We start from the raw sequence: 20,088 nt of genomic DNA, 5'->3' as shown, positions 1-20,088 counted from the left end.
GAATCTAGTAAGTGGTGTGTGCTAAAAATAAAATTTAAGATAATTCAAAATACTGAGAATCACAGGGCAATGGAGGCTTACTGATTTAGGAAGAGATTTATGATTTCTTTGATTAATTAATCTCTCTGCAAAGTGGAAATAGGTTCAAAAGGTATTTCTGGCAAAATTCAATGCATGATCATTGGAAAGATTCAGATTAAGCAAAAACAACAACAACAACAAAAAAACCAAAAACCAATGATAAGAATAATCCAGTTACAAACGCCACCACTGGTAAGATTTGGGTGCACGTGTTGACTGGTTTGGCCATTTTGCCCTCTGCCTTTCCCCTTTCTGTTTGCCTGGAACACAGGCCTGAGGTCACGAGGTGCAGCCGACATCTGTCTATATCCTGAGGTGATAAAGATGAAAACAAAAGCCAGCAGAGTAATGATGGTGGAGTGGAAAGAGAACCTGGTTCTTGGTGACATTGTTGAGCCATTGTCAGTCCTGAAATGCCTATCCCCAGAGTTCCTGTCGGCCATCCATGTACTTCCCCATCCCCAACTTTATTTAAGCAACTGTTAGTTGCAATTTCTGATACTTGCACATGAAGTCATTCCTAAATGATAACAAATCTTATGTTAATCTTTTCCAAAAGATTAGCTGTTTCCAAGCAATTTATTGAGTGATCCATATTTCCCCTTTTCTAATTTTATTTATTTATTATTATTTTTTTATTTTTAAAAATGATTTTATTTATTTGAGAAAGAGAGTGCAAGAGCAGGAGGAGGGGCAGAAGGAGAGGGAGAAGCAGACTCCCTGCTGAGCAGAGAGCCCCACATGGGGGTTAGGGGAGTGGGGTGGGGTGGGGTGGGGGGTGAGGCTAGATCCTAGGACCCTGGGATCATGACCTGAGCTGAAGGCAGATGCTTAACTGACTGAGCCACCCAGGCGCCCCTCCCCTTCCCTAATTTTAAATACATTTTTATCATGTTCCAATTCTTACATGCACACATATCTCTTCCAGACATCATTCTTTCCTCTTCATCTATGTGTTTAGTCCTATGACACTACCACACTGTTTTAATTGTTGACAGTGATGCTTCTTCCCTCCTCCCTCTCCTACTCCTTGTTTTGGTATGTTCTTGGATTTTTATTTGTTTTATTGCCAAATTACTGATTTTATTTTATGTAGCCTTTCAAGAGTTAGGATTGTGCAGTTTGTTTTATAACCATAATTACTACAGTTGTTTGCTTCTCATTCTATGTTAGATACTTCCCACTTGTCCTTCCCTATGACTTACCCATTTACATGTTTTTTTGGATAATATTTTTTTGGGGGAGAGGGATTGGCAGTATGATTTCTTAAGTAGTGACTAATGATTTCTTAACTTTTTTTTTTTTTTAGGAAGTGTATATGGGTGATATTAGGCCCAAAACTGATCTGGATTCATTTTTTCTTGTACTTTCTGATGTGACCTTGGCTTGTGCCTGATTTCTAAGATACTACTCTTAGCACACATTCTCCAGTGTACCCCATTCGCATGAGAAGGACTTAGCAACTCTACCTATTGTACTCTAAAATCCAGCACTTAATTTCTATGTTTCTAAAATGGCCTATTCTCCCAGGAACTGAGATGAAAAATTCTGGACTTTTAATTTTCCTTTCCCCATACATTTAATCTTTTAGAAGCCCCCAAATTTATCACTGTAATATTTCTCATAGACAACTTTTCACTTCTTTTTCCACTGCCATGGCCCAATTTCTCACTTTCTTTAACTAGTCTTCCCTATTATATTCTTAGGTTCTTAAGCTACACATCTCTTGATTCTATTGGATTAATACCAGCCTGTTGGATTAATTTTCCTAGGAAGAGTTATGCCTCCAAACTTTGCTCTAGATATTTGCCTTCTGCCCTTCCAGATCCATTCCCTTCTCTGCCCTGCTCTATGACCTGGGAGGAAGACCTATTTGGGCTGCATCAATGGGTTTCCTTGCCTCTGGCTTCCATTTGGATTTAGCCAGTAGGGGGGGCTAGCAGCAGATTGGAGGGAGCAAACAGGAAGTTAGGATATTTATTCCCCTGGCTCTCTCCTAGCTCACCCATAGGTTGCCTGCCCACCTCCACAGAAGGCCTTGCTTCATTCCAGGAGGCATTTTTTTATAGTTACAGCTTCTCTCTGCAGGTTCCAGTAATATTTCCTTCCACTTTTCCCTTTGGGACTAGTGGTGCTGACCCTGCTGCTGTGGCAGGACGTTGTTCCTATCCCTTGTTGGTGTTCCTTAATCAGCCCACACACCCTTTGTAAATATTCTCTTCATCCAACTCCACTCATTGATACCAGGGGAATGCGCTGTTTGCTTCAGATCCTGATGGGTACAAACCTTAAACCTTTACCTACCACAGTAATACAGACTCCCAGCCCCAAGCTGAACATCAGCTTTCAGGCTACTCTGGTACTTTATTTCTACATTGACCATTTGTTCCAGTAAAAGTGGGTTAGTCATAGTTCCTTGAATAGACCTGAAAAAGTACATTGTGTTTTCTTTGCTTGGGATATCCTATTTCTCTAATGTCATATGCCAAAGACTTGTTACCTCTTTTTGTAATTTATTTCAAATGTTACCTTTTCCATGACACCTTTGCTGAGCTCCCTGGTTAACCCTTGTATATTCCCTTGTCTTCTGACACTTGTATTTTCTCTTGTCTTGTAACTATGAATGTACTTGTCCTTCCTATTTTGTAAGTTCTTCAGGGGCAGGAGGCTGACTGTTATACCCCTGTAGTTTTTTCTGCATGGTCTGTGCCCTATTAAGAATGGTGTAGGTCTGGCTAAATTGCACTGGCTAAATTTAAAAATTCAGATTATTTTAAGGTAGGGCTAATGGTTCAAATCAGACGGAATGTTTTAAATTTAGGTATTATAGTAACAGGAAAACAAAACTTTGGTTGACATGAAGGTAGGTAATAAAGTTAAAAATATCTTTTTAAAATAATTTATTTATTTATTTTGGAGAGAGAGCACATGAGGAAGGCGGGGCAGAGGAAGAGGAAGCCAGAGTCTTAAGCAGACTGTGCACTGAGCATGGAGCCCGGTGCAGGGCTTGATCCCATGACCTGAGCTGAAACCAACAGCTGGATGCTCAACCAGCTGCACCACCCAGGAGCCCCTTTTTCATCGTTTGTTAAAAAAAATCTACTGAATGTCTACTTTGTATGAGGCATTTTCCTAAGCACTACAATATGCTTCTATTGATGTCCAATAACATGATATTAATAATTTTAAAAAATTAATAGAATACTAGAATAAATTCGAATTTATGATCAGTCACTCAAATGGTAATTCTATAATTAGAAAAGTTTTTTTGGTGATTTTTCATAAAAGCCTGACTTAATTCCAGCAGTTACCAGGAAGTTGACAAAAATATAATAATTTTCTTACTATATATAGTGTGACACAATTGCAGTGTAGCTGAAGATTTTCCAATGTTCCCAGAAATATATCACAACTTATAAGAGGACTATCTAGATTTAGTTTTGTTTTTGAGAATTAACAGAGACAGAGGAGACAGCTGCTAGATAAAAAAAATGCCACAGGGAATATACATGGTGGCATTCTAATTTATTATCATTCTTACATTATAAATTGTGGATTCTTTTGTTTATCTACTTGATAAACAAAAACTGATTCTTGGGAGACTGAGGATCTTTTCCAGTGGATAAGAGGAAAAAAATGATAAATTGAGGCTATCTCTTCAGAGAATTTCTATTCTGTTATGCCATCCTCCAAAAGTATTTCTTTTTTGGTGTTTTCATTCCGTGATGTTGCTTTTTTTTTTAAACAGACTCTCTTTTTCTTTTTTAGATTATTTATTTATTTATTTGAGAGAGAGAGAGAGAGCACAAACAGGGGTAGCAGCAGAGGGAGAGGGAGAAGCAGGCTCCTACTGAGCAAGGAGCCTGATGTGGGGCTCGATCCCAAGACCCTGAGACCATGACTTGAGCTGAAGGCAGACGCTAACAGACTGAGCCACCCAGGCACCTTGTGATGTTTTTTTTTTCTTTTTTTAGGCAAACTGGTATTGTACTCTTAAAGAAAAGGGTAGACTAAACAACTGTTGCGAGATAGGGGTCTTTATTTGGTCACAAAAATTTCAAAATTATGAAATGCACATTAATTGAATATTTATAAAAGCACATAATTATATCTTTCAGGATCTTAATGTCCAGGAACTTTAGTGACAAGTGTGGGGAATATAGATGACTAAAATAAGACAGAGATTCGAGAGAAACATAAATGTGTCATTTGTTGTTTACTCTCACTCGTTTTGAGTTTGTAACTTCCTGAACTGTTGGGTCCAAATTGCTGTTTCAGGCTTGATCTGAGTCTTCCTGAATGCCAGACATATTTCAGCGCCACTTTTTAAGGCATTAATATAAAAATTAATGATCCACTTTAGGGAAAGTTAATTTTATGATCTTCTGTGACTAATTATCTCTAATTTCATAAGTTTTTTCTGATTACACAAAATGGAAATAACAAAAAATCAAAGGGAATACAAAGCAGTTAATATTCCCTAAGATTCTTAATGTTGTTTCCACTGGGACTCTGCAAATTTGAAAGACAACATACGTTGCTGCGCACTTGAAGAAAACTAGATCCCAAAGATAAGGTTGCATCCTCTACTCCCAAACCCCAAACCAAACAACAACAAAACAGAAAACCAGTTGGAGTGTCTTCTTTAGACATTTTTCCTTTGAAAATAATAAGTTTAGTATTCGCTTTCTTTCATTCCTTTTATCTCCCAGAAGGATGTTGCTGAGATGTCTGTGTTGCTGTGATTCAGCTGAGTCTTTGGGAGTGAGGTAAGTGGTTAACTCTGGTGGACACAGAAGAAATAGTTTATGCTAGCTTCCATCATTGGGTGCCACAAACATTCGGCTCAAAACCTTGCAACTTCCTTTTCCTTTTAGTTAAGTAACAGTACAAATGTCTGCCTGTTTCTGCTGGAATCCTTTCATGAAAGTTCTTCTGTGTTTGTGTTAAAAGTTTTGTGTGTGCTTAACTTGAGAAATAATTTCCAAGTAAGATTTAATATATGATTTTTTGATAAATAAAGCAAAGCAGTAGTTTTGTTACTTCTTCAACAAAATTCGACAATCTGATTTTTCACATCGTTTGAATATCAAATTCCTATTATGAGATCTGATTTAGTTGTAAAAGAAGAGGGAGTTTTAATTTTTATTATACAGTGATATTTTTCTTCTTTAGGACATGGTAAGTATTTTTTTAAGTGTTTGTAAACTTATTTTTTTAAGTTTTTATTTTAATTCCAGGTAGTTAACATTCAGTGTAATATTAGTTTCAGGTGTAGAATATAGTGATTCAACACTTCCATACAACAGCCAGGGCTCATCACAGCAAGTGCACTCCTTAATCCGCATCGTCTATTTCACCCATCACCCCCACCCTAGGACATGGTAAGTTAAAATTGATTTTTTTCCTCACAACTTCTTTTTTAACTTTTTTTTTTACTTCAGAAAAAAAGTATTTACACTAAATTTATGATATAGCTCTCCGTACAGAGTTTTGAAATGCTGTTATATATTAAGAATCTAAAGTTTTTAGTATCAAATTAAAGTAATTTGATTTCTTGGGGGTACTTTCAAGTCAGATATCTCATTGCCACTGTTGGCGGGGGGAAGGTTCTGGAAGCCTACCCGCAATATGGTATAATTTGACAATGAACTCAAATACCCTGTGAGGAAATTGACAAGATTGGAAGACAGGACAAAAAACAAAGCACAATAGTGTTTGGCCTTTGCATGAGATTATGTCTTTAATATAATTAACACTGGACCCCATCACTGACTAAATTCCAATAGTTTTCCAACAAGGGTGTTATCTGGCTATCAGATTTCTATCTTCAATTCCAACTTTATGTCATGGATTTCTTAGTTCCTCATATCTCTTTCCTCAGAAAGCTAGTCACCATTTCAGATGTGTTTAAATTCTTAAAAGCTGAAATAATGAGCCCTAATACTGGAATCTCTATTGCGTCTAAAGAAAAAGACAATGAATTTAATTACGAGAGCAAAATATTGCCTTTACTACTCCCTAGAGGTCCCAGATTAAAAAGGAAAGTTCTTACAAATTCCAATTCATTTAAACTGCCTCATAGATCTATCTCAGTGGTTTGTTTTAATGTCCTGCAAACATGTTTAGAAACATGTTAAATAAAATAAAGTTAGAGGGAGAAGGAAAAGAGGAAGATTTCTAGAGCCTCTGCAAGGAGCAATGGAGAAATATTTAACTGCTGAATCAATTTTAAAGGATTTTGAAATCTTCATAATAGCTTGATGATAAGTGTTGAATCACTCACAGTGACTTCCATTTGCAGTAAATCTTATGAAATAAAGTGAGAAGACTGTAAAATGTATTTTAAAGCCTGTTATGGAGGATAGAAGTGGTGTCCATTTAGTGATACACAAGGTGCAAAAGCCAACCTGAGAAAATATTGTGAATTCAGTTAAAATACTAATTTTGTTCCAGGCAGTGTGATCTGTGCTTCAGGGGACACGAGCTAATTTTTCTTGTCCTCAAAGACCTCACAGTTAACTGGTGATAATGAAAGAGGGGCCTAGGTCGGGGGCAGGGGTGGAAGTGAGCAGACATCTGTTTGTCAAGAGACAAGGTAAGGCTAAGTGCTCAACAATTAAAATAAATCCAGTATGCAATAAGCAATGTCCATCATTTGCTTTATTCATTCATTTATATTAACTGAGTACTTGTGATATGTACTATTAGATAGAAGGGGTATTACTTTATCAACCTTCCTCTGAAAGATTCTAGCGGAGAAGAAAAAAGCAGGAATACATCCTGGTCGTAGAGCGTGATGAGGTAGAGATGAGATACGGTAGGGGTGCAGGTTTGCACATGTGTGAAGGGAAGGACCGGGAGTAACAGGAGATGAGGCTGGAATTCTTGGCAGGGGTCGTCAGAACATGGACTGCCTTGTGGACAGACAAGGGACACGGGACTGTAGGTCCTGTGGTGGAATGATATTGTAAAGCGTGACCACATATGTCCTCCTCTGCAAACAAACCACTCCTTTCTATGCCATGATCCTTCCCTAGGTGCTCCTAGACCAGGGCCCTTTGAGAATTCCTTTGCCCCCTGAAAACAGGACACGGGTAGACATGAACCCATGTATATGATTCCTATTGCTTTTAAGTGAGAAAAAGCACCTCTCATGGGTATAAGATATAATTTGGGAGACTACGAAGCCGGATTAATGTGGCAAGGAGGTTTAAAATGTCTCCCTGGCACGAGAGTAGTGTTACCAGGGGCCATGGCCTAAGAGGAACACAGCCACTGTGCAGCCCGCTCAGAGGAGTCGTGAGGGCTCAAAGCAAGAATCCTGACAACAGATGATGCTCCTTCAAATTTCTTAGAAGCTGCTATAAGTGCGAGATAATAAAGGAAACCTAATGGACCTGGTGATGCAGAATCTTCAAGTTTTGGTATCATTTCAAGAATGACTCAAACAGTCTTTTGCATTCCTTCAAGCTATGTTGAAACTTTACCTAAGCAGTAAGAAGTCCCAATGCACTGAAATACCTTCAGGGGAAATGTGCTGGTTTGGAAACTGACATCTACGAAGAAATTATACTTGGAAATAAAGTATGCAGCATTAAACCCAATCTTTCCTTGGCGAGGGAAAACATTTTCTGTGGTGATGTTGAACTTCCAAAAGCAGAGGTAGAATGGCACAGTGAAAATGATGCAGAGAATAAATTGGCTGGAGTCCTCGCTATGGTCTGAGTGTTTATGTCCTTTCAACATTTATATGTTACAATCTTAACCCCTAAGTTGATGGTATTAGAAGCTAGGGCCTTTGATTAGGTCATGATGGGAGACCTCAAAATGGGATTAATACTCTTACAAGAGAAACTCCAGAGAGCTAGCTCACTCATTCACCATGTGAGAACTCAGAGGTCTGCAGTCTGCAATCCAGAGGAAGGCTCTCAGCAGAACCCAAGGATGTTGGCACCCTGATCTTGGACTTCGAAGTTTCCAGAACTATAAGAAATAAATGTTTGTTGTATATAATCTGCCCAGTGTATGGTATTTTGTTATAGCAACCCAACAGACTAAAATAGTCCAGAAAAATAAATGAGTCAGACCAGAAGAAAAGGCAGCAACAGTTGGAAACCCAGATCCTAACTGAATTTCAGAGCTGGTTTTCCTGCTCTAGAAATATTCTCCCATCTCTAGATAGGTAAGTGAATTAGTACAGAAATACGATGAACCAATCTTGAACAAACCTGCAGGATATTAAAGTGCAATTTTCAGATCCTGATGATCTGTATCTTCTGTTTTAGATTTCCATGTTGAATCCAGTGACTACTTTACCAATAAAGTTCTCACAAAACCTTACAAGATAAAATCAGACCCAGATAAGGCAGAAATTTTTGCTTTGAAGGCTTTGAAATAGTTGACTGCGATGGGTGTAACATAATTGTAAAAAAGGAAAATTATTACAGCTAAAACAATCAAGAAAAAACAGAAACGTGCTGTCTAGGCACTGTTAGAACAATTACTGAACAAATTTGGAGTGATTCATTTTTTTAAAAAATTAACTTTTTAGCCTGCTGATAGCATCTGGAGAGGAAGAGTCACTGGATGAAGGTTCAGAATTCACATCAGCATTGGAATAAGGATTTCACTTCTGGAAAATATGGTTCCACATACTGTGTATCACTTTACTGGAAAAGCAATAGATGCGCTGATAATTTTGAGGAAGGTGAGAGAGGAGAAGAATAGGCAATAGAAAGTGAAAGGAGGAAAAAGTTGGATAATGCTGAAGTTGACCCCAACTGTAATTTTTTATCTGTGTATCTTTCATACATTTCTAGAAAAAAGCTACCCAACCCACTGAACCCATGCAGCAGGAAGCAAGCACTCTGCAGTGAGGCTTGAACATGTAATGGATATGTCAGGACACCAGGCTTAGTAGGCAGGGGATTTGGTCATTGCTACAGCAAATTCTTACTGACGATACTTAAAAATAACTTCTTTTCAAGTGAATGATTTTCATTTTAACTTCTTCCTTTCTTTTAAAATTTTGTTTGTCCCTCACATGTTATCAGAAATAAGAATAAAGCTCTTACAGCACGGGCACCCAGCATCTTGGCGATCTTTCCAGGCCCTGCACTGAGGGAGGACCTAATAGAAACCATATTGAGGTTGGGCATGGCGGGGAGGAGCAGTGGCTGGGGAGATGGTAGTATTGGAATGGTCACTAGACAAATAGGGAAGATAATATGGTAGCATGCTTCAGAGGCTCTTAGAATCTTTTGTCACCGTCCAGCAAAAGAATTTAGTCTTTGGTTCTCTAGAAAAATTTCACACATTTTGCTTCCAGCAACTAAAATCTGCTTCATGTAAAAACAGCTTCAAATATATATTTACACTAAATATCTCAGAAAAGCCAAGTTGAGTAAATTCATCTTTTTCCTTATGTTTTTACATTGCACATTTTTAATTTTTCAGAGAATGGGGTGGGTGGGGGAAAGTGAGCACACTGGCTTTTATGTGTTACTTTGAGAGTTCATCCTCATATGTATTTAAATCTTGTTCGTAGGTACTTTCACTTAGGCTATTGCTAATCTCCAAGATTTGTGAAGCTATGTTTGTGACTCAAGGTCTGGTAACTTAGTCCAAAAGGAAATGATATCTATTAATCATTGCTAGGGGCCTGTGCAGAAAATCCACATCTTCTTGTGAATAGCTATTGAAAGAGAAGAATTGTTTTCATAATATACAGGCTTGATTTTGCAGTAAAAAAATTAAATGGGCTGCAACCAAAAGAGACAAGTTTTATTAGTTTTTTTTTTTTATTTCTCAACTAGTGTTGAGAAGCTCAGAGTAGAAAGTATAAATTTCCAATTTTGTACCATAAATTGAAGTTCTTGTTTGATTAGTAATACTTCCATTTCTCAACTCCACTATTTTACTTTGTTCTAAAAGCCCTGGATTTGGTACAACCTGTTTCTCAATTGCCATGCAGGATGTTGAAATGTATGGCAATGGTCCTTAGGCAGGCACCAGCTGAGCATCAACATCATCACCAGGCACATAGAGAATGCTCCAGCTTTGCCTTACTATAAACATTTGTAACATAATGCAGTGCTTTCAATGTGTATGGAATATTTAGAATATCTTGTTAAATTTGTAAACATAAATCCAGCACAAATAAACAAAAACAAAATCAGGCAAAACTGGAATGATGAACCTTCTGTGGGCTAGACAAGGGAGAAGAGTTGAGGAGGTTAAGGATAGAGTTGGATGGGTGTGAAGGTCTCTGAGAAGGAGACTTGTGTGCTCAATAAAGGAGGGGGGGTGGACTCCCCCATAGTATGAGCATCTGTTTTCGCTCTCATTTCCTGTCTGGAACCACATAAGAAGGCCACTTCACAGTATTATGGGGGCACCATGCCACTCTGTCAGGTGAGTCATAAAATAGAGTGTCGAGGGCAGTGGGTTTGATGCACTGGGGTGGTGTAGTGTGCTAATTTTTTCCCATATCTTTAAGGAGAACACAGCTGTTAGGTGAGAGAGAATGAAAGAGAGAGAGAGACTGAGAGAGAGAGAGAGAGAGGCTAGGTAGACCTGAGAAAGTCTTATATTCTTGATGAGGGACACTACAGAGGAAAGAGGTGTGGACCATAAGACCAAAGACCAGGTGGGAACTTGGCTGCCTCAGTGAATGCCAATGTGGACAGAGGACACATCTGAGCATTGAGTGGGATTGGAATCTCACTAGATGGCAGCAGAGTGTAGGGCCCGGGATATGTAGGAGAGAATAGTCTACCTCCAATTTCCCACTTCCCACCTTTGCTTCTGCTTCTCCTCCTCCTCCTCCTCCTCCTCGTCCTCCTCGTCCTCCTTCTTCTTCTTCTTCTTCTTCTTCTTCTTCTTCTCCTCCTTCTTCTTCTGCTTTCGAATAGGACACATAGCACCACCAACTCCCAGAGTACTGTAAGGCCTAATCTCTTAATAAATTCCTTTTTCTGTATCACTCGTGGCAGTTCTTTTTCTCTGATTGAACCCTATTATAGAAGCTGATGTTGGACGTGGTTCTAGAAGAACAGAACCTTAAGGATTGGTATCCTGAATTGGCTCTGGATTTTCTGGAATTGGTTCTTGGATGTGATTAGATTTAAAGGCAGTAATAACCCTGTTTCCGTTGGTAAAAAGAGTGCTTGCTTTTCATGGCATGCAGTGGCAAAAGAGTTACTTAAATTGCCATCAGTAGACACATAATCTAATCCCTATGTAAGGCAAAGATTCGTTTCAGGGCAGTCAGTCATAGAGTTTGAGGTGCTGACCCAGACTTGGAGTGGTTAACTTAAAACTCTGAGTTTGTAATTTTCTTTCCCCTAGTTCTCCAGGTCACTTAGAAAAAACTAAATAGCTCTGTTATACTCCTTATATTAGGATGAGCAACCAGGACTGAGGGGAGTCCTAGAATGTCCAAATTAAGAAAGTCCCAGGCAAGCCAGGAAGAGTTTATATTTACTAAAGTGTTCTACGACAGCCTTTACTTGATGGCAGAAACCTGTGCCTGCAAGGTCTTGGAAGATGCAGGAATAAGGGTTTCTACCACAGTTCCATTCAATTCACCTTTTTGGTCTGTTTAGAAGGCAGGCAGATCTTGGAGGATGAAAGTGGATTACTGTAAACTTAATCTGGTAGTGAAACCAGCAGCTGCTTTTCCAGATGAGATTTTGTTGCTGGAGAAAATCAACATACCTTCTGACACTTGGTAATTATTGACCTATTGAATGCTTTTTCCCCCCTCTATACTAGTGAATAAAATTGTTAACAGAAAACAATTTGCTTTGACTCAGTCCCTTCATTATCCTACCTCAACTACCTATATCAGCTCTCTAGCATTTTACCATTATTAAGGTGTATTAGTCAAGGTTCTTCAGAACCAATAGGGTATATATAATACAAGAAGAGATTTATTATGAGGAATTAGCTCACATGATTACGGAGGCTGAGAAGTCCCAAGATCTGCCTCCTGCCAGCTGGAGACCCAGGAGGGCTGGCGGTATAATCCCAGTCCGAGTCTGAAGACCTGAGAACCAGGGGAGCCCATGGTGTAAATACCCTTCCAAGGGCAGAAGAAGACTGATGTCTCAGCTCAGCAGGCTGGCAAGCAGGACACAAGAAGGAACAATCTCCTTCCTTTGCTTTTTCATTCTATTTTGTTCTTTTTGAAGGCCGTCAGTGGATCATGTGAGGCCCACACACTGGGGAGGGCAATCTACTTTACTGAGTCCACCGATTCAAATGCTAACCTATCCAGAATCACTCTCACAGACACACCCCCAAATAAGGCTTAATCTGGGCATTCCTTGGCCGAGTCAAGCTGACATATAAATTTAACCATCACACAGGGATTAGCAAATTGTTTCTCTAAAGGGCCAGATAGTAAATATTTGGGGTTTTGTGGGACACCTTTGGTCTGTCCTTCTCTTCCTTTTTCTATGCAACTATTTAAAAATGTGAAAAGCATTCTTTGTTCCCAGGCTGTACAAGAACAGATTGTAAAGCCAGATATGGTCCATAGAACATAGTTTATCAACCCTTCTAACCCATAGGTAAGTGACCTAGTTAATATAACCACATATTTTCCAGATAACTGGAATCTCAGAAAGGTTTAATAACTTACCTAAGGTCACACAGAGAATAAATGTATCTTGGATTTTAAAAAGTTCTTATAAAATTCAAAAAAAAATTTTTTTAAGATTTTATTTATTTATTTTAGAGAGAAAGAGCAAGAGAGAAAGCATGTGTGTGTGAGTAGGGGTGGGGGGGCAGAGGGAGAGAGGGAGAGAAGCAGACTCCATGCTGAGTGTGGAGCCCGACATGGGGATTGGGGACCCTGAGATCATGACCTGAGCTGAAACCAAGAGGCAGATATTTAACTGACTGAGCCACCCAGGCGCCCCAAGATTCAAAAACTTTTAATCTTTTCATTGCGCTGATTCCTTCTCAGATTTGATCATTTATGCTGTTCTATTATCACCAGTGAGGAGTAATCCTAAGTAATAATATAACTTGTTGACAAATTATTGTTAGAAAGACTATCTAGCCATTGATTCCGCTAAAACAGAAGTCAATGCATTTGACCAACATTTTTCATTATTATGCTAATTAATGCTTTTTCTTTAAAGATTCTTCCTTTGCTCAAATTCTTATCAGGTTCTTTTGAGATCTTTTTCAACTAGGCCTTGACTTTTTGATTTCTGTGTTGATCTCTGCATTGTCCAGTTTTAGCAAGAACACTCTGTATCAGTTTAACCAGAATCCCCTATTCTTGATATCTGATTACTGTCAATACCTGATTGGGTCTCTCATCCTCCATCATCCCTCAGGTGATGTCTGATCACCGTGATCTGCATTCAGCAAGAATCCCATTAGGTCAGTTTAGCCAGAATCGGCCTTGTGCCTAATTTTCCATTTTACTGACTCCCTTCCATCCCCCACCCCACTCCTTTGCTATAAATTCCTATTTTTCTTGTTGTATTTAGAGTTGAGTCCAATCACTCTTCCCCATTACAAAACCCCATTGTTGTGGTCCCTAGCACTATCATGATAGTTCTCTTGATTAAATTCTGCCTTACTGTTCTTTAAAAATGTCTGGATATCAGACAAATTTCTCTGTTCTTTTTTTTTTTTTTTTTTAAGATTTTATTTATTTATTTGACAGAGAGGGGCAGCGAGAGAGGGAACACAAGCAGGGGGTGTGGGAGAGGGAGAAGCAGGCTTCCTGCCGAGCAGGGAGCCCGATGTGGGGCTCGATCCCAGGACCCTGGGATCATGACCTGAGCCGAAGGTAGACGCTTAACGACTGAGCCACCCAGGCACCCCAAATTTCTCTGTTCTTATAGAGATTACTATCCAGCAAACAAACTTTAAACAAATAGTTGAACAATAAAAGGAATGGCAGTCGTGATATTGCTCCAAAGAAGAAGTCAGGTTGCTGTCAAGTTACTAGTAAATTACTTCTATCCAATAGGTCAACACTTAGTCAGTGGTGAGGTACATGGAAGTGAAAAGGGAGCTTGGTTAAGGGAGAAAGAGTTTGGCCATGTGTTTTGTGGAAGGTTACCTTACTACTATCTATTCTGTCCAGAAGTTCTCATCTGTTTTAATTAAAGAGTCATACCTCCCATAATAAATGGCAATATTGGAAAGGGTAAATTTTTTAAAAAGATATTATTTATTTTTTTGACAGAGAGAAACACAGTGAGAGAGGGAGAACAGGCTTCTCACGGAGAAGGAGCCCGATGAGGGGCTCGATCCCAGGACCCTGGGATCATGACCTGAGCCGAAGGCAGATGTTTAACGACTGAATCACCCAGGTGCCCCAGAAAAGGTAATTTTAATGTGATAGTTGTACCTTTAGTTCAGTGGTTTTCTAATTTGGTGTGAGAATTTACCAAAGGGCAGAGCTTATTAAACGTGCCAGTTCCAAGGCCTCCTTCTAGAGAGTCTGTTGGACTTAGGAGAATACATTTCTATCAAACACTCCAGATGATTCTGAGGTAGGCAGTCCATGATCCACACTTGCGATAAATACTACTAGAGACAGAAGGTGAAGGTGTTATATTGGTCTTTTTTCCCTCAGCCTCCCAAGAAGGAATGCAACAGCTACTTTTAAAACCCTATTTTTTGTTTGAGATTTTATTTATTTGTTTATTTGAGAGAGAGAGAGAGATAACATGAGCAGAAGGGAGGGGCAGAGGGAGAAACAGACTCCCTGCTGAGCAGGGAGCCAGACTTGGGACTCAATCCCAGGACCCCGAGATCATGACGTAAGCCGAAGGCAGATGCTTAACTGACTGAGCCACCCAGGTGCCCCTAATTTTAAGGAAATTAAACCCACCTCAGACCTTTGTAAAGGAATCTTGGTCTTTGTATTCTTATTTGCCTCCTGCTTTTATGTACTTTCTTCCTCCTCATCCCTATCCTGATCTTCTGAGGTATGTTTGAATTTTCTTGTTTGTAATTACTTCTTGCCTAGATGATTTATGTTGTATTTTCTTATTTAAGAAATTTTATTTAAGATTTTTGTTAAATTCTGGGTCCCAAAATATCACCCAAACAACTCATTGAGAACACAAAGCTGAATTTATTCTTACCATAGTAAGGGAGAGTACTGCATTGACAACATCTTTGCATCCTAGAGAGAGGACAAAGTTGGGGTATTTATGAGAGTTTTGAAGTCCGGTTTACGTCTGGACTTTCAGTGTCAGGGCTTGATTAGAACTGGGTAAGAGTTACTGTGGAATATTTAAAAATTGGTGGATTTTGAGGTGATGGGTTGAGTCTGGGGATGTAAACTTTCATTTATGTTTTTTTTTCATTGAAGAATTTAAGGATCTTTCATGAAATTCTTGGAATGAACAAAAGAGTTATTTGCAACTTTTATTTTACTGTGTAAGAGATTCCTGGAATAGCAAAGTTATATTGATGATTACAGTGGAATAATACAGTCCTATAAATGTAGACAATAAACTGTGTAGGTGAAGATGATTTTGGCTGTCACTACAAACAAAGATAATTCTAATTATACACACTTTTAATTCATCTCTTTATTGGATTTACTGACATAAATTAAAGCATAAATGCTTGTTTCTTAAAAGTCTCAAGATTTTTATATTTCCTGGGTTCTTTTATGCTTGAGAATGTTGCTTTTTCTTTTTTTTTTTTTTTTAAAGATTTTATTTATTTATTTGAGAGAGAGAGAATGAGAGAGACAGCACATGAGAGGGGGGAGGGTCACAGGGAGAAGCAGACTCCCCGCCAAGCAGGGAGCCCGATGTGGGACTCGATCCAGGGACTCCAGGATCATGACCTGAGCCGAAGGCAGTCGCTTAACCAACTGAGCCACCCAGGCACCCAAGAATGTTGCTTTTTCAATGTGGAAAACATTTTGGTGAGATATAATGTTCTTAGGAGACAGTTTCTTTCCCTCTGAAAGAAAAAAAAAAGTGTTCTAACATGTTTTCTATGTATATTTGGATAAAGAAGTTAGAGAGAAATAATTGATTAATAATAGTTTATATCCAAAGCACCTGGGTGGCTTAGTCGGTTAAGCAACTGACTCTTGGATTCAGCTCAGTTCATGATCTCAAGGTTGTGAGATTGAGCCCTGTGTCAGGCTCCACACTGGATGTGAAACCTGCTTAAGATTCTCTCTCTCTGCCTCTCCCCCCTCTTTCTCTCTCTCTAAAAAAATAATAGATTACATCCACTCTCTTTTATATTAAAATTTTTATTTTTTATTATTATTTTTAAAATATTTGTTTATTTATTTATTTTTGAGAAAGGTCTATGCCTTAGGTGAGGCTTGAACTCATGACTGTGAGATCAAGAGCGGCATGCTCTACTGACTGAGCCAGCCAGTCACCCTTACATTAAAATTTAAAATTTAAGTTCATATAATTTTAAAGGAAGAAAAATGGATGAAACTGAACAACTTCTAAATTTAATTGAATGTTTATTCATGAAGATATATTACTTTGTAAAGAATCCTTCGGAGTTTAACAATAACAGGTTATGAAAAAACTAGGCCCTGGGGCGCCTGGGTGGCTCAATCGGTTAAGTGTCTGCCTTCAGCTCAGGTCATGAACTCAGGGTCTTGGGATCGATTCCTGCATGGGGCTCTCTGCTCAGCAGGAGCCTAGTTCTTCCTCTTCCTCTGCCTGCTGCTCCCTCTCCTTGTGCTCTCTCTCTGTCAAATAAATAAATAAAATCTTAAAAAAAAAAAAAGAAAAAACTAGGCCATTGGAACCATTTGTTCCATGATGTATTTTTTTCATGTTATCTATTATTTTGCTAATATATAAATAAGAATATTTGTACTTCTCAATTTTCCTCCCTCTTGCTGATTTTCTAGGTAAATTGTCATTTTCATGTTTTCAGGCTTAGGACATCTTAACACTGTTTGGGGACCACAAGTCTTGCTATCAACTGTTTCACCACAACTTCCCTATTTAAGAATACCTTTATTTTGATTCATCTCTTGGCTGGTTGGATTTCACTGTCAAATAGATTTTTTGTCCAAAAGAGGCATGTAGATATTGTGTCCCTGAGATATATAGATATAGATAGGCATATATCTATTTATATAGGTATAGATATAAAATACATAATATGTAAAATAAGGAATTGGCTCATATGATTATGGAAGCTGAGAAGTCCCAAGATCTGCAGATGGAGACCCAAGAGAGCTGGTGGTGTAGTTCCAGTTCAAGTCCAAAGGTCTGAGAACCAAAAGAGCGAATGGTATAATTTTCAGTCTAAGTCTGAAGGTCTGGGAAAACCAGTTGATGTAAGTTCTAGTCCTAGGGCAGGAGAAAGCTGATGTCTCAGCTCAACAGTTAAGCAGGAAAATTTCCCTCTTATTCCATCTTTTTTGTTCTATTCAGGTCTTCAACTGACTGGATAAAATCCATTCATATTAGGGAGAACAATTTGCTTACTCGGTTTACTGATTCAAATGTTAATCTCAACCAGAAACACCCTCACAGACAAATCCAGAATAAGATTTGACCAAATGTCTGGAAACCCCATGGCCTAGTTAATTTAAATTAACTAGTTAAAGTTAAATTGACACATAAAATTAACCATCAAATGTGTCTTCTCCTTTGGGTAAGTAGAGTATTATTCCCTTGTCTTTGAAATTCAATAAATTAACTAGGTTGTATTAATTATTCTATGTCCATTTTCACTTAAACAATTTCATCAAATAGTCCCCAGAAGCCATTACCAGTTATCCCATCACCACCCTGTGACAGTCATCAAAAAGAAAAAATATATAGGAGACTCTCTTGTCGACAAGGAAGACATATTAATATTTGTTGAAATGAGAGATATGCAAAATGTGCAATTCCATAATTCTGTAATTTATTTAACAAGTAGTGTCTGCTATCCATTTGCTAGACTCTTTTTTAAAAAGATTTATTTATTTACTTAAGTAATCTCTACACTCAACATGGGGCTCGAAGTCACGACCCCAAGATCAAGAGTTGCATGCTATACCAAACCCGCTCAGGCGCCCCTGCTAGATTCTTTTTTAGGTGAATTTGGCAGATAAAGTCTCTGCTCTCAAGTTGCATCTAAATTTATTGTATGATCCATAGTTAATTGCTCACATTTTCCATATCATGGCTATAAGGTATGTTTAGTGCTCATCTGTCTTATTCATGGGTACCATTATCTTTTCATGTACTGGAGAAATTTTCTTGTTATATCCCACCATCTAACGGAAGAGTCAGGATGCAGATTAGTGGACATCCTTGCCACCACCACAGGCATGTGACATTGGCTTCAGCGATCATATGTAGCAGTGTGGGACTTTGATGTGGGAATTAGAGAGGAGGAAAGAGTGGCTTAAAATAACAATCATTCAAATGTTTCTCATAATTCTGTCAAGAATTTGGGCAAGGCACAATAGGGATGATTTGTCTCAGCTCCACAAAGTCTGGGGCCCCATTTGGGATGCCTGGAATATTGAGGACAGCTGGGGGCTGGAATATTGAGGACAGCTTCTTCACTCATGTTTCTGGCACTTGATGCTTCTTCATGTGGCTTTTGCTCTATGTTGCATCTCATCCTCAGGGCCACTCCACGGGGCCTCTTCCTCTAGTTACTTAACCCTCTTGCATGCCAGCTTAAGGGCCAAAGAGCATGAAGCAGAAGCTGTCAGATATTCTTAAAGCCTAATCTAGGAGGTTCTAGATCATTTGCTCTATGTTCTAGAGGCCAAAATAGTTTTCCTTTGAATGCATTTAATTTGTAAATGGTTCGGACTTTGAAAATGCAACTTAAAAGAATCATAAGGCGACATGTTGATTTTTCTTCCCAATTTCTCCTCAGTTTTAGGCAATCAATAGAAGAGTAACATTAGAGCAGTTTTGCTTATTTTCCACTGTTAATGTTAGATACGAAAATATTCATAGTTTGGAAACTATTGTAGATTTAAGTGTAGATTTCTTCTGAAACCAAAAGGTCATTCAAAAATTATTGTGAAAGGTACTGTAAGAAGAGTACAATATGGTGGTTAAGAGAGCAATTTTTGGAACTTGGCTACCAATTTCAAATCCAGCTTCACCTCTTATTGGCTGCATGATGTGGAACATGTTACTTAGCCCATCTGTGCCCCAAGTTCCCCAAATGTAAGATGGAGATGTTAACAGTTCCTCCCTTACAGGGTGACTGTGAAGGTTAAATGAATGCATACGTGTAAAGCCCTTACAGTAACTAGCCTCTACTAAATGCTCATCAATTTTAGCTGTTATTATTATTATTATTATATAAAATTATCAATTCAGTAGCATATGGCAAAGGAGAAAAAGTGAAAACAAAAAAGAAAATAGTAAAACTATGACTAGTGTGATAGTATATATGAAGATTCAATAAATGTGTATGGATTAATCTTCACTATTAAAAGACAGATAATTAGATTGGATAAACCTTACAAAATCTCTCTATGTGATGTATCCAAGAGCCAAATCTGAAATTAAACCGCACAGAAAGATAAAAAAATAAAAAGGTGATTAAAATACATATCAGGAAAACTATAATCAAAAGAAAGCTGGCAAAACAAAATAGTACAAAGTAGAAACCAAGGCAAAAAGCGTTATTACTACATAATAAAAAGGGAAGAATTTAGTAAGAAGATAGAAAAATTATGAACTCCTGTGTACACAGTATTGTCTCAAAATATAAAACTGACACAATCATAAAATAAATTTGACAAATTCACAAACACATTGGGAGACTTTTAATAAACCTTTATTAGGAATTGATAGATCAAGTTGATAAAAAAGTAGTGATTTTGAACAAAACTGATAGCTTGATCTGTACCGCAAAATAGAAAATATACATTCTTTTTGAGGATAAATGAAACAATAATAAACATTGGCCAGGTATTAGTTCTCGAAAGAAGTTCTAGTGAAGGTTGGAGCATATCCTCTGAACACAGTCTTAATGAAAGCCATGAATAAAAATTACTTA

At 38.2% G+C, this 20,088-nt stretch overlaps 1 pseudogene; it reads left to right on the top strand.

Moving 5' to 3' along the window:
* The first annotated feature begins 2,332 nt into the window (after positions 1-2,332).
* On the top strand, positions 2,333-8,960 carry LOC118551220 (nucleosome assembly protein 1-like 4; annotated as a pseudogene).
* Positions 8,961-20,088: the final 11,128 nt, after the last annotated feature.

Source organism: Halichoerus grypus, chromosome 5, assembly GCF_964656455.1.
Source record: "Halichoerus grypus chromosome 5, mHalGry1.hap1.1, whole genome shotgun sequence".
Taxonomy (NCBI): domain Eukaryota; kingdom Metazoa; phylum Chordata; class Mammalia; order Carnivora; family Phocidae; genus Halichoerus; species Halichoerus grypus.
This window is presented reverse-complemented; position numbering and strand designations above follow the sequence as displayed.